An 8291-nucleotide genomic window follows, 5' to 3' on the forward strand; every position below is an offset into this window, starting at 1 on the left:
CAACCTGTTTGTAACCTGATAGTTAACTCTGCTCTAAGATGAATAGACAAAAGTTCGCCGATAAAACAACTACAACCGTGACTAAAACTAGTAGTGTTTTCGTGGCAGCCATATGCATATAAAATAGCTGTAAACGGCGCTAATATTCACGTTTAGTCAGTCTGACTCTGCTAATGCGAAACTATAGCCGGGAAATATCCCTAGAGCGGGGAGGATGCAGTTAAGGAACATCGCCCACATGTTACATATACCAAATTATTTACCCAATAATTTCTAAAGAAAGTGCAATCTCAACTCATCATGGATTTCTAGGCCACTGTAACTAGTAGTAAACCTAGCCTAGGGCCCAATGGAATTTGGAAAAGCCGATACTTTGAAGAATATTGTTTGTACTTGATTAAAGGTCAATTTTTTTCAATTTGAGATTCACAATCACAGGAATATATATAGGCCTAGGTGCGACAGTGCGACTGCCACACTCCAATTTTCCAACTATCGTCAGTTTTACCAAGTTTGGGGTGAGACATCCCCCCCCTCCACAACCCCCCTCTAGCGACGTCCCTGCACGCATGTGTGTGTGTCTGTTTGTCTGTGTGTCTGTGACACCGGCTTCCAATCACGATAACCGAATGATGCAAGATCCGATCGGTCTCATACTTGGTGGGTAGGTTACCCATAGTGAGTAGATGGTCCCTATCGTTTTTGGTGCCAATTCTCATTAATATTCAAAAGTGGACGGACTCCGTATCTCGGCAATCGAATAGCGGATTTTGTCAGGGTTGGCAATTGTCCGGGTGGGAATTGTCTGGGGGGGGGGGGTGATTGTCAGGATTGGGAATTGTCCGGGTGGGAATTGTCCGAGGGGGAATCGTCCGGGGGGTAATCGTCCGAGGGGAAGTTGTCCGGGAACCGTGAGCTCTATGTATAATTAAGTAAGAGGGCCTGATGTTTTGATACTGAACATAAACGTAAAGAAATCGATTGTATCTTTCGTATTAAGTCTCACATCACCCGCCTCAACAAAGACTTGGGACCCCTTAACAACTATCAGTTCTAACATATGTAATCCGTTGCTCCTAAATCCTCTTCCTGTGTATAGTCATGGTTTATTTGGTTCAATTCCATCAATGCAACTTACACTTATCTAGCGTCATACTTTCATTGTGTTACATTTTGTACTTTTTATTGTACAGCTAAGTATTGCTGACGAAGGTCCCAGGTGGACCGAAAATTCCAATATATTTTCTAAAACTTTCCTCTTTATTTGTTCAAGTCTTATTCCTCGTTCGACATTTGCGAATAAGTAATTACTGCTACCCATTCAGTTACTTATTCGACAATGGTATCGACGTAATACCTATGCCAAGACAAAAGCTTTCTTACAAGATGTTCAACATTTATCGTGGAAAGAGGTTTATCGATGGGTCATATGAACTCTAATGACAATGTAGAAGGGTACTGTAATATATCTTGCCCGGTCCAAAGAGTTCTTGACCAACTAAAATGACAACTACTTCATCAGTTCTTAAATTAATGTAACGTGACCTGAAAAAATCACTTTAGGCCCTAATCAAGACCAGAACGCCTTGGACCACCTAACCAATGGGTCATACGAACTCTAAAGACATTGTAGAAGGATACCATATAGCGTCTTGCCCGGTCCAAAGAGTGCTTGACCAATTAAAATGACCACTACAACAACATTTCCTAAATTAATGTAACGGGACCCGAAAACTCCTTAAGGCCCTAATCAAAACCAGCACGCCTTGGACCACCCAAACCGATGGGTAACATGAACTCTAGGGACATTGTAGAAGAGTACCATAATGCGTCGAGCCCGGTCCAAAGAGTGCGTGACCAGCTAAAATGACCACGACATCATCACTTCTTTAATTGATGTAACAGGATCACGAATAAAAAGCATTTGGGCCCTAATCAAGACCAGAACGCCTTGGACCACCAAACCGATGAGTCATATGAACTTTATAAGGACATTGTAGAAGAGTACCATAATGCGTCTTGCCCAGTCCACAGAGTGCTTCACCAATTAAACTGACAACATATACATATTCACTACATATATACTTCCGGGTTTTCCTTTTTCGGTTCTCCCTTTTCAGTAGAGATTGGCATAATAGGGCAATCTCCAAAAATAAGAACCGGAAAACGAAGACAAGTTTTCAAATATCTTACTTCGGTATTCCGATAGCATTCACTTATCGTCTTTGGAGATGTAATAAAACTGCGCGACATCCAAATACAGTCTCGATGTATTCAGAATATCACTCTTAATAAGAGTTCTGTTAAATATTATAGATAAAGCATGTATTTGCATCTCTTCCGGCCTTTTCTATTTTTCAGGACAGCGTAGTATCATGTATAATATACAGTGTTGACATGTAAGCAACTTCGCTAATACAACACAAAGCTCGATATCCACATAAACATTTATTCAAAATGGCCTTTTCCTTGTTTGGGTCTTCCATTCAGAAATTGGCGGGAAAACGCAGACTTTCCCAATTTCCTTTCCTTGGTGTGCTGATGGCGTTGCCAGGCACTTGTATGCCTTGTACATGCAAAAATACTGCACGACATCGTCATATGCAGGCTCTCGATATAATGAGAATTGATTTTTGAGAAGTTAAACATGTTATAGAAGAGACTAAATTAGAAAGCTTAAACGAAATAGACTAAAACATAGTAAAATAAAATAGACTAAAATAAAATGAAATATTTTTTTCTCCAGAATATATTTGCTTTGTGTTTGGATCAGGCCCGTCGCACCCGCTACGGTAGGTACGGTATTTACCGTACCACTTTTCAGCTAAAAAAAAAAGAGAGAGGGGGAGAAGAAAATAGGTGAGGGAGTTAGAAAATACAGTTCGAATCAATAAAATGCACGAGTCTTCATGACCAAAGCCGACCCTCTGTACCATCATTGTGTCCTATGATGCGATGAGCCCCGGATGAGCCGGCACGAATTATTCAACGAATCTCAAGTTGTAACTGGGGCGATAGGGGCCTACGATTCGAGTCGCACCGAATTTCCCCAAACCCCCGAATTCCCCCCATTTCCCTAAGAAGGTGTCAAACCCGGAGATGTTTTACTTAGTTGAGCAGTGTAACAGTAAATACCGTCCGGATAATTAGGGCAACGTACAATGTATAGGGCGTGTCCCCGCGCTGCGCTACACCGGCAACTCAACGCAAAGGAAAGTGCCAGCCAGATTAGTTTCTGGTTCGGCCGCGGATATCATGCCTCCAGAATCAGTGGAGGACTACTTCAGGCGAATATACCTGGAGGCAGTTGACACCATTGTCAACTGCATCCGCGATAGATTTGATCAGGAGGGTTACAAAATCTACTCAAAACTACAGCAGCTACTTCTCAAAACGTGTAACCAACAACATGTTGACGAAGAACTGTTAAAATTCGTATGTGACTTTTACGGCGAGGATCTCCGTAAGGGCGAGCTCAGAGTCCAACTAGAAACCCTTGGGGAAACCATGGAAGCTACGGCCAAACAATCAGAGTGGACTTTGCCAGAGGTTGTTGACCACATGCGAGGGTTGAGTTTCGGTAATCGTGAGCTCCTCTCACAAGTGTGCACGCTTGTCAAACTAATTTTAGTGATGCCTGCGACAAATGCAGTAAGTGAACGCTCATTTAGTGCTATGAGTGTAAAGAGTTACTTAAGGTCTACAATGACCCAGCAACGACTCAACCACCTTATGATCTTACATGTACACAAAGATTATGCGGATCGATTGAATCTAGTTGATGCAGCCAACGAATTTACCAGTGCCAAAGACCATCGACGCTCGGTGTTTGGTACTTTCCATTGATTTGAGTTCGCAGTAGAACGCTGCACACTAACCGATAGCCGGTGCTCCTTTTAACAGCGCCCATGCCCAGGAGCCCATGCTCTTCAGTATAGTAGTCGTTGTGATACCGGGAGCTTATAGGAGCATTAATTCCAGGAAGAAAGAGGGCTAAATTATACGAAAAATGCTCACATTTGCTGACCCTACAACTCTAATCCTCAACCCTAACAAAGGATACAGTAGATCATCCTATACAACTGAATTGCTACAGGCAATCGGGTAATATCCTATATTCTGCGCCCCAACTGCAGAAAGAACAATGCTTGGAATTTGGAAATTGGAAAAAGTACTGCAGTATGGAGAGGATTCCACCCAGGTGTTGGTTGTCACCAACGCCGTAACGAAATAATCATTGTTAACGTTTATTGCATAATTTCAAAAGCCTCACAGAGACTAACCGCACTCGGCGAAATCTTTGCTCACCCACAAAACATTTTTGAGGCCCTAACCTCAAAGGAAGGTAGACTAATTGAGGAATCATTTTAGATAATCGTAACACTCATAAGAACTAGCAAAATTATCAAATTCGGATAAACTGTAACTATTACAGTACAGGCAGTTCTGAACCTTTCATTTATTTTTACTGGCGTAACGACGGTGCGGCCGTCCCGCCACTAAGTTGGAAAGGACCTCCAGCCCGTCGGAATTTCTACCATTCATACCCCTACTATAAGACCCTAGCTAGTAGCTATACCGCCCTGCCCACACTTTGTAAGTTTAAAGTGCTATATGCTCTTCCGGTGCAGCTGTAAGGACATGGGCGCGAGAAGGTAGAACATCCATGACTAAAGATGGGATTCTTCAGTTCATGTAGTTATAAATGAAAAAATACTGAGTTCGCAGGAGGAAAGTGTACAACATCGTGGCCAAATTTTGCCCCGCAAGTGCCATTTCCAGCCATCTGGGCGGTTAGAAGATTCAAAAATTTTCTTGTACGCTCCGCGCCAACCGATGGTGGCGCTCCGCTTAGATAGTAAATCGAACCGGTCAACAAAAATACCGTACCACTTTCAAATACCTTCCGACGGGCCTGGTTTGGATAGAGGTGAATTGTGTATGACGGTATTCCATATACGTATACCAGTAGAATGAACGGTATAAGTCGTTCATACGTAAAAAACGAAAGTGAAAAAAAAAAACACATAAGTCTAGAACATCAAGGAATATTAAACCGGCCTAGTGGATAAGGGCGATGACATTTGAAGAATTTTGGACTTCCTGTGGGATGTTAATGTACTCCTTATTGAAGTAGTGGACAGTTGATTTAATACAATTTTAACCATATTACCTTTCCAAAGACTATAAGTGAATGTGAACGCTATCGAGACACCGAAGTAAGATATTTGAGAAAGTCTTCGTTTTTTCGGTTCTTCGTTTTGGAGCATGATTGCCCGAATATGCCAATCTCTAAAAGGAAGAACCAAAAAAGGAAGATCGGGAAATAAATCTGAACCAACGGCCTTGACAATGGCTTTCATCGTTACTCACGTGTCAATACTGTACAGTATATATATATACTATTTGCTGAAAGGACACTGCCATAGACAATTTCGGAAGAGCCTGATTATATATTTTTAACTTCTAACACGTAATACAGGTGCGTATCCAGGGGGGGCGTTGGGGGCGCGCGCCCCCCGGGTAAGAAAAAGAGAAGAGAAAAAAGAGAAGAAAAAAGGAAAAAAGAGGGGAAAAAAGAGGAGGAGGAGAGGAAGGAAGGGAAAAGAAAAAGAAGAAAGAGAGAAAAAGGAGAAAAAGAGGGAGTAAAAGCAAAACGCGAAGACACCGGGAAGAGAAAGAAGAACAGTGACATCATTACAGCGCTGAAGGGTAGCCAGTGGACGGATCAATGATTTCGTAAAAGTGTGACTCACCCTACCCCTTACACCGACAACTCCATTTTTTGACGTTTCCATTTTCCTCTCTCACTAATGATCTATATATATACTATATATGGTCTATCATAACGCGTGTGTAGAATTGTGCTATGAAACCAACTGTGGCTGGTCTCAAACTCGACCGTGTCGTCGGGGAACATGACGCATTTTGGGATGGTGGCGACCGCCCGCCCCCCCCCCCATTCAGCATTTTTTTAAATGATATCGCTAAGTAATTTCAAAATAGAAAGTGCTTTGAGGCAACTTACAAGGCCTGGGAAGTGTCATTTCCAGCGATCTGGGAGACATTTTCGGCCAAAATTTGCTTGTACGCTTCGCGCCAACCTATGGTGGCGCTACGCTTAGATAATTTGCCTACAGGCTTCGCCCCTCCCTTGGCAAATTCCTCGCTACGCCCCTGTTCGAATTTGTAAAGCAAACAGCAGATATAACATCATATCAGTGAGCATGAAAATGGCGTTCCAGGATGAAAAGCCTCAAAACTGTCAGACTTGCCTGAAAAAATAACCAAAAATTTTCGCGCGCGAAGCGCGCGGTCAACGTGTTCATGTCAATATCATATAAGCAAGCATCGGTTATTACATCGCATGCCATCATGTACCGTACGGTCCGTTAAAATTGCGCAGTATACCGCGGGATGCTAATGTAAACAACGACATGTCTCATGTAGATGTATAAAAAGCATGGAGGTCCAATTATGTCAAAACTCTCTTTTACATTAGTAATGGTGAATTAGGGCCTGCACCCCCGCCGCGCAGCGGCGGAGCGTCCATATGGTCAGGGGGCGGATGCCCCCCTGACGGACTCAAATGGACTGTTGGCGCCTTTTTCAGCTCTTTACCACTTTTTACTTATTCTAGATTATTGACTTTTTTATTGCGCTCTCATCTACTTATTGACATTTGTCACATTTTGTTGGTGTAATTTGGCGATGACACCTTATTCTTCGTTTATCTGCAAATTAGCCAGGCCCGGAAAGGGTCATTTCCGGCGATCTAGGGAGTATCTTTACTCAAAAATTTTCTGTACGCTTCCCGCCAACCAGTGGTGGCGCTCCGCTTAGATAGTGTCGAAAGCGCCCCTTCAGACCATTCTCGCCACTCCTGACCAATACCCCTAGCTCCGCCACTGCCGCCGCGCCTCCTACGCCTATGTGTGTAGTGTTCGGTTTCGGAAATATCTGCTATTTTTTCATTTCCTTCAACCAAGTTTTATAATAGCCGTTATAACAGGTTTTAATATTTGTACACCAATAAATTAACTGTGTCTGAATTTTCGAAAATTTCTGACCAACATTCTACATCACACTTCCCTCTACTCGTGCAATTTTGACCGGTCTGTTAGGGGTTGAAGGGAGTTTTTTCTATATTGGTTGTCCATGGATGAAATTTTGTACAACATTATGGGTATGTTTTGAAGTGAGTTTATTCACGAGAAATGTGAATTTTCAAATTCTGAACAAATATGGGGCTTAAAACCTTGAAAAGTGGGGCTGATGGGTATTGTGGGCCGCGACGTAGAATCACCTACAAAAGCAAAGACCCACAGGAGATGCGATCAGGTCGAACATGATGTGTGCCGGGTTGACAATCTTCAAAAAGGTTATGGATGGATAAAAAACTATTAGGAAATACTTGGTTCTCAGGCAAAAAGTGTACATCTGGTTGGTCATTTCAAGCCCGAGAAGTGCCGTTTCCGGTGATCTGGGGGGTTTCAAAACAAGAAGTTTTCTTGTACGCTGCGCGCCAACCGATGGTGGCGCTCCGCTTAGATAGTAATTCGCGCCCCCCGGGTTTGAAAATCCTGGATACGCGCCTGTAATATAAATCATCAATATTTTCTTTGAACAAAATGTTAGGCACTTAAGGCAGATATACATGGTGATAAGTAGTTGCACATTGGAAAATTATATTTCTGTGGGTGCAGTATGAATTAAAGTCAACCGGAGTCACCAGTGGCCAAATTGGAACCTAAATTCATAATCTACCGTATCTCCCATCGACCAGTCTAGTAAATAACATGTGCGTTTCATCTCACAAGCACAGCAGGCCTGTTGGCACTTAGAAGTAATACGGGCTTCCGTAGAATCCAATCAAGACGCAATGCATTTCGCATTTTGGTGTTGAGGGAGCTTGCTAGCCTGTAGTGGATGAATTACACGTGTTGATGCATGAGGTTCCTCCAAGAGATAGATCTCCCCCACCCAGGTTAACTACTTTACACGTGGGTGTGACAAGACTCTGGAAAGTACCACCCTTTGTTCCACTGAAGGTGTGACAGATTTAACCATGAAAGTTTCCCCCACTATATCATAAGCTCCCTGAGATTATGTAATATTACTTAAGACACCACAACTGAAGCTTAACACACGGAAACACTCTATTACCCCACAATGCAAATACCACAGATAACTAGACATCCTGTGTGGAGAATTTTATCTACTAATCTAGGAGGAATTAAAATCAACATCAACGTTTGACAGTTAGGCTAAGCCTTTATAAGTGATCACCC

This window comes from Apostichopus japonicus, chromosome 2, assembly GCF_037975245.1.
Source record: "Apostichopus japonicus isolate 1M-3 chromosome 2, ASM3797524v1, whole genome shotgun sequence".
In the NCBI taxonomy this organism is placed as follows: Eukaryota; Metazoa; Echinodermata; class Holothuroidea; order Aspidochirotida; family Stichopodidae; genus Apostichopus; species Apostichopus japonicus.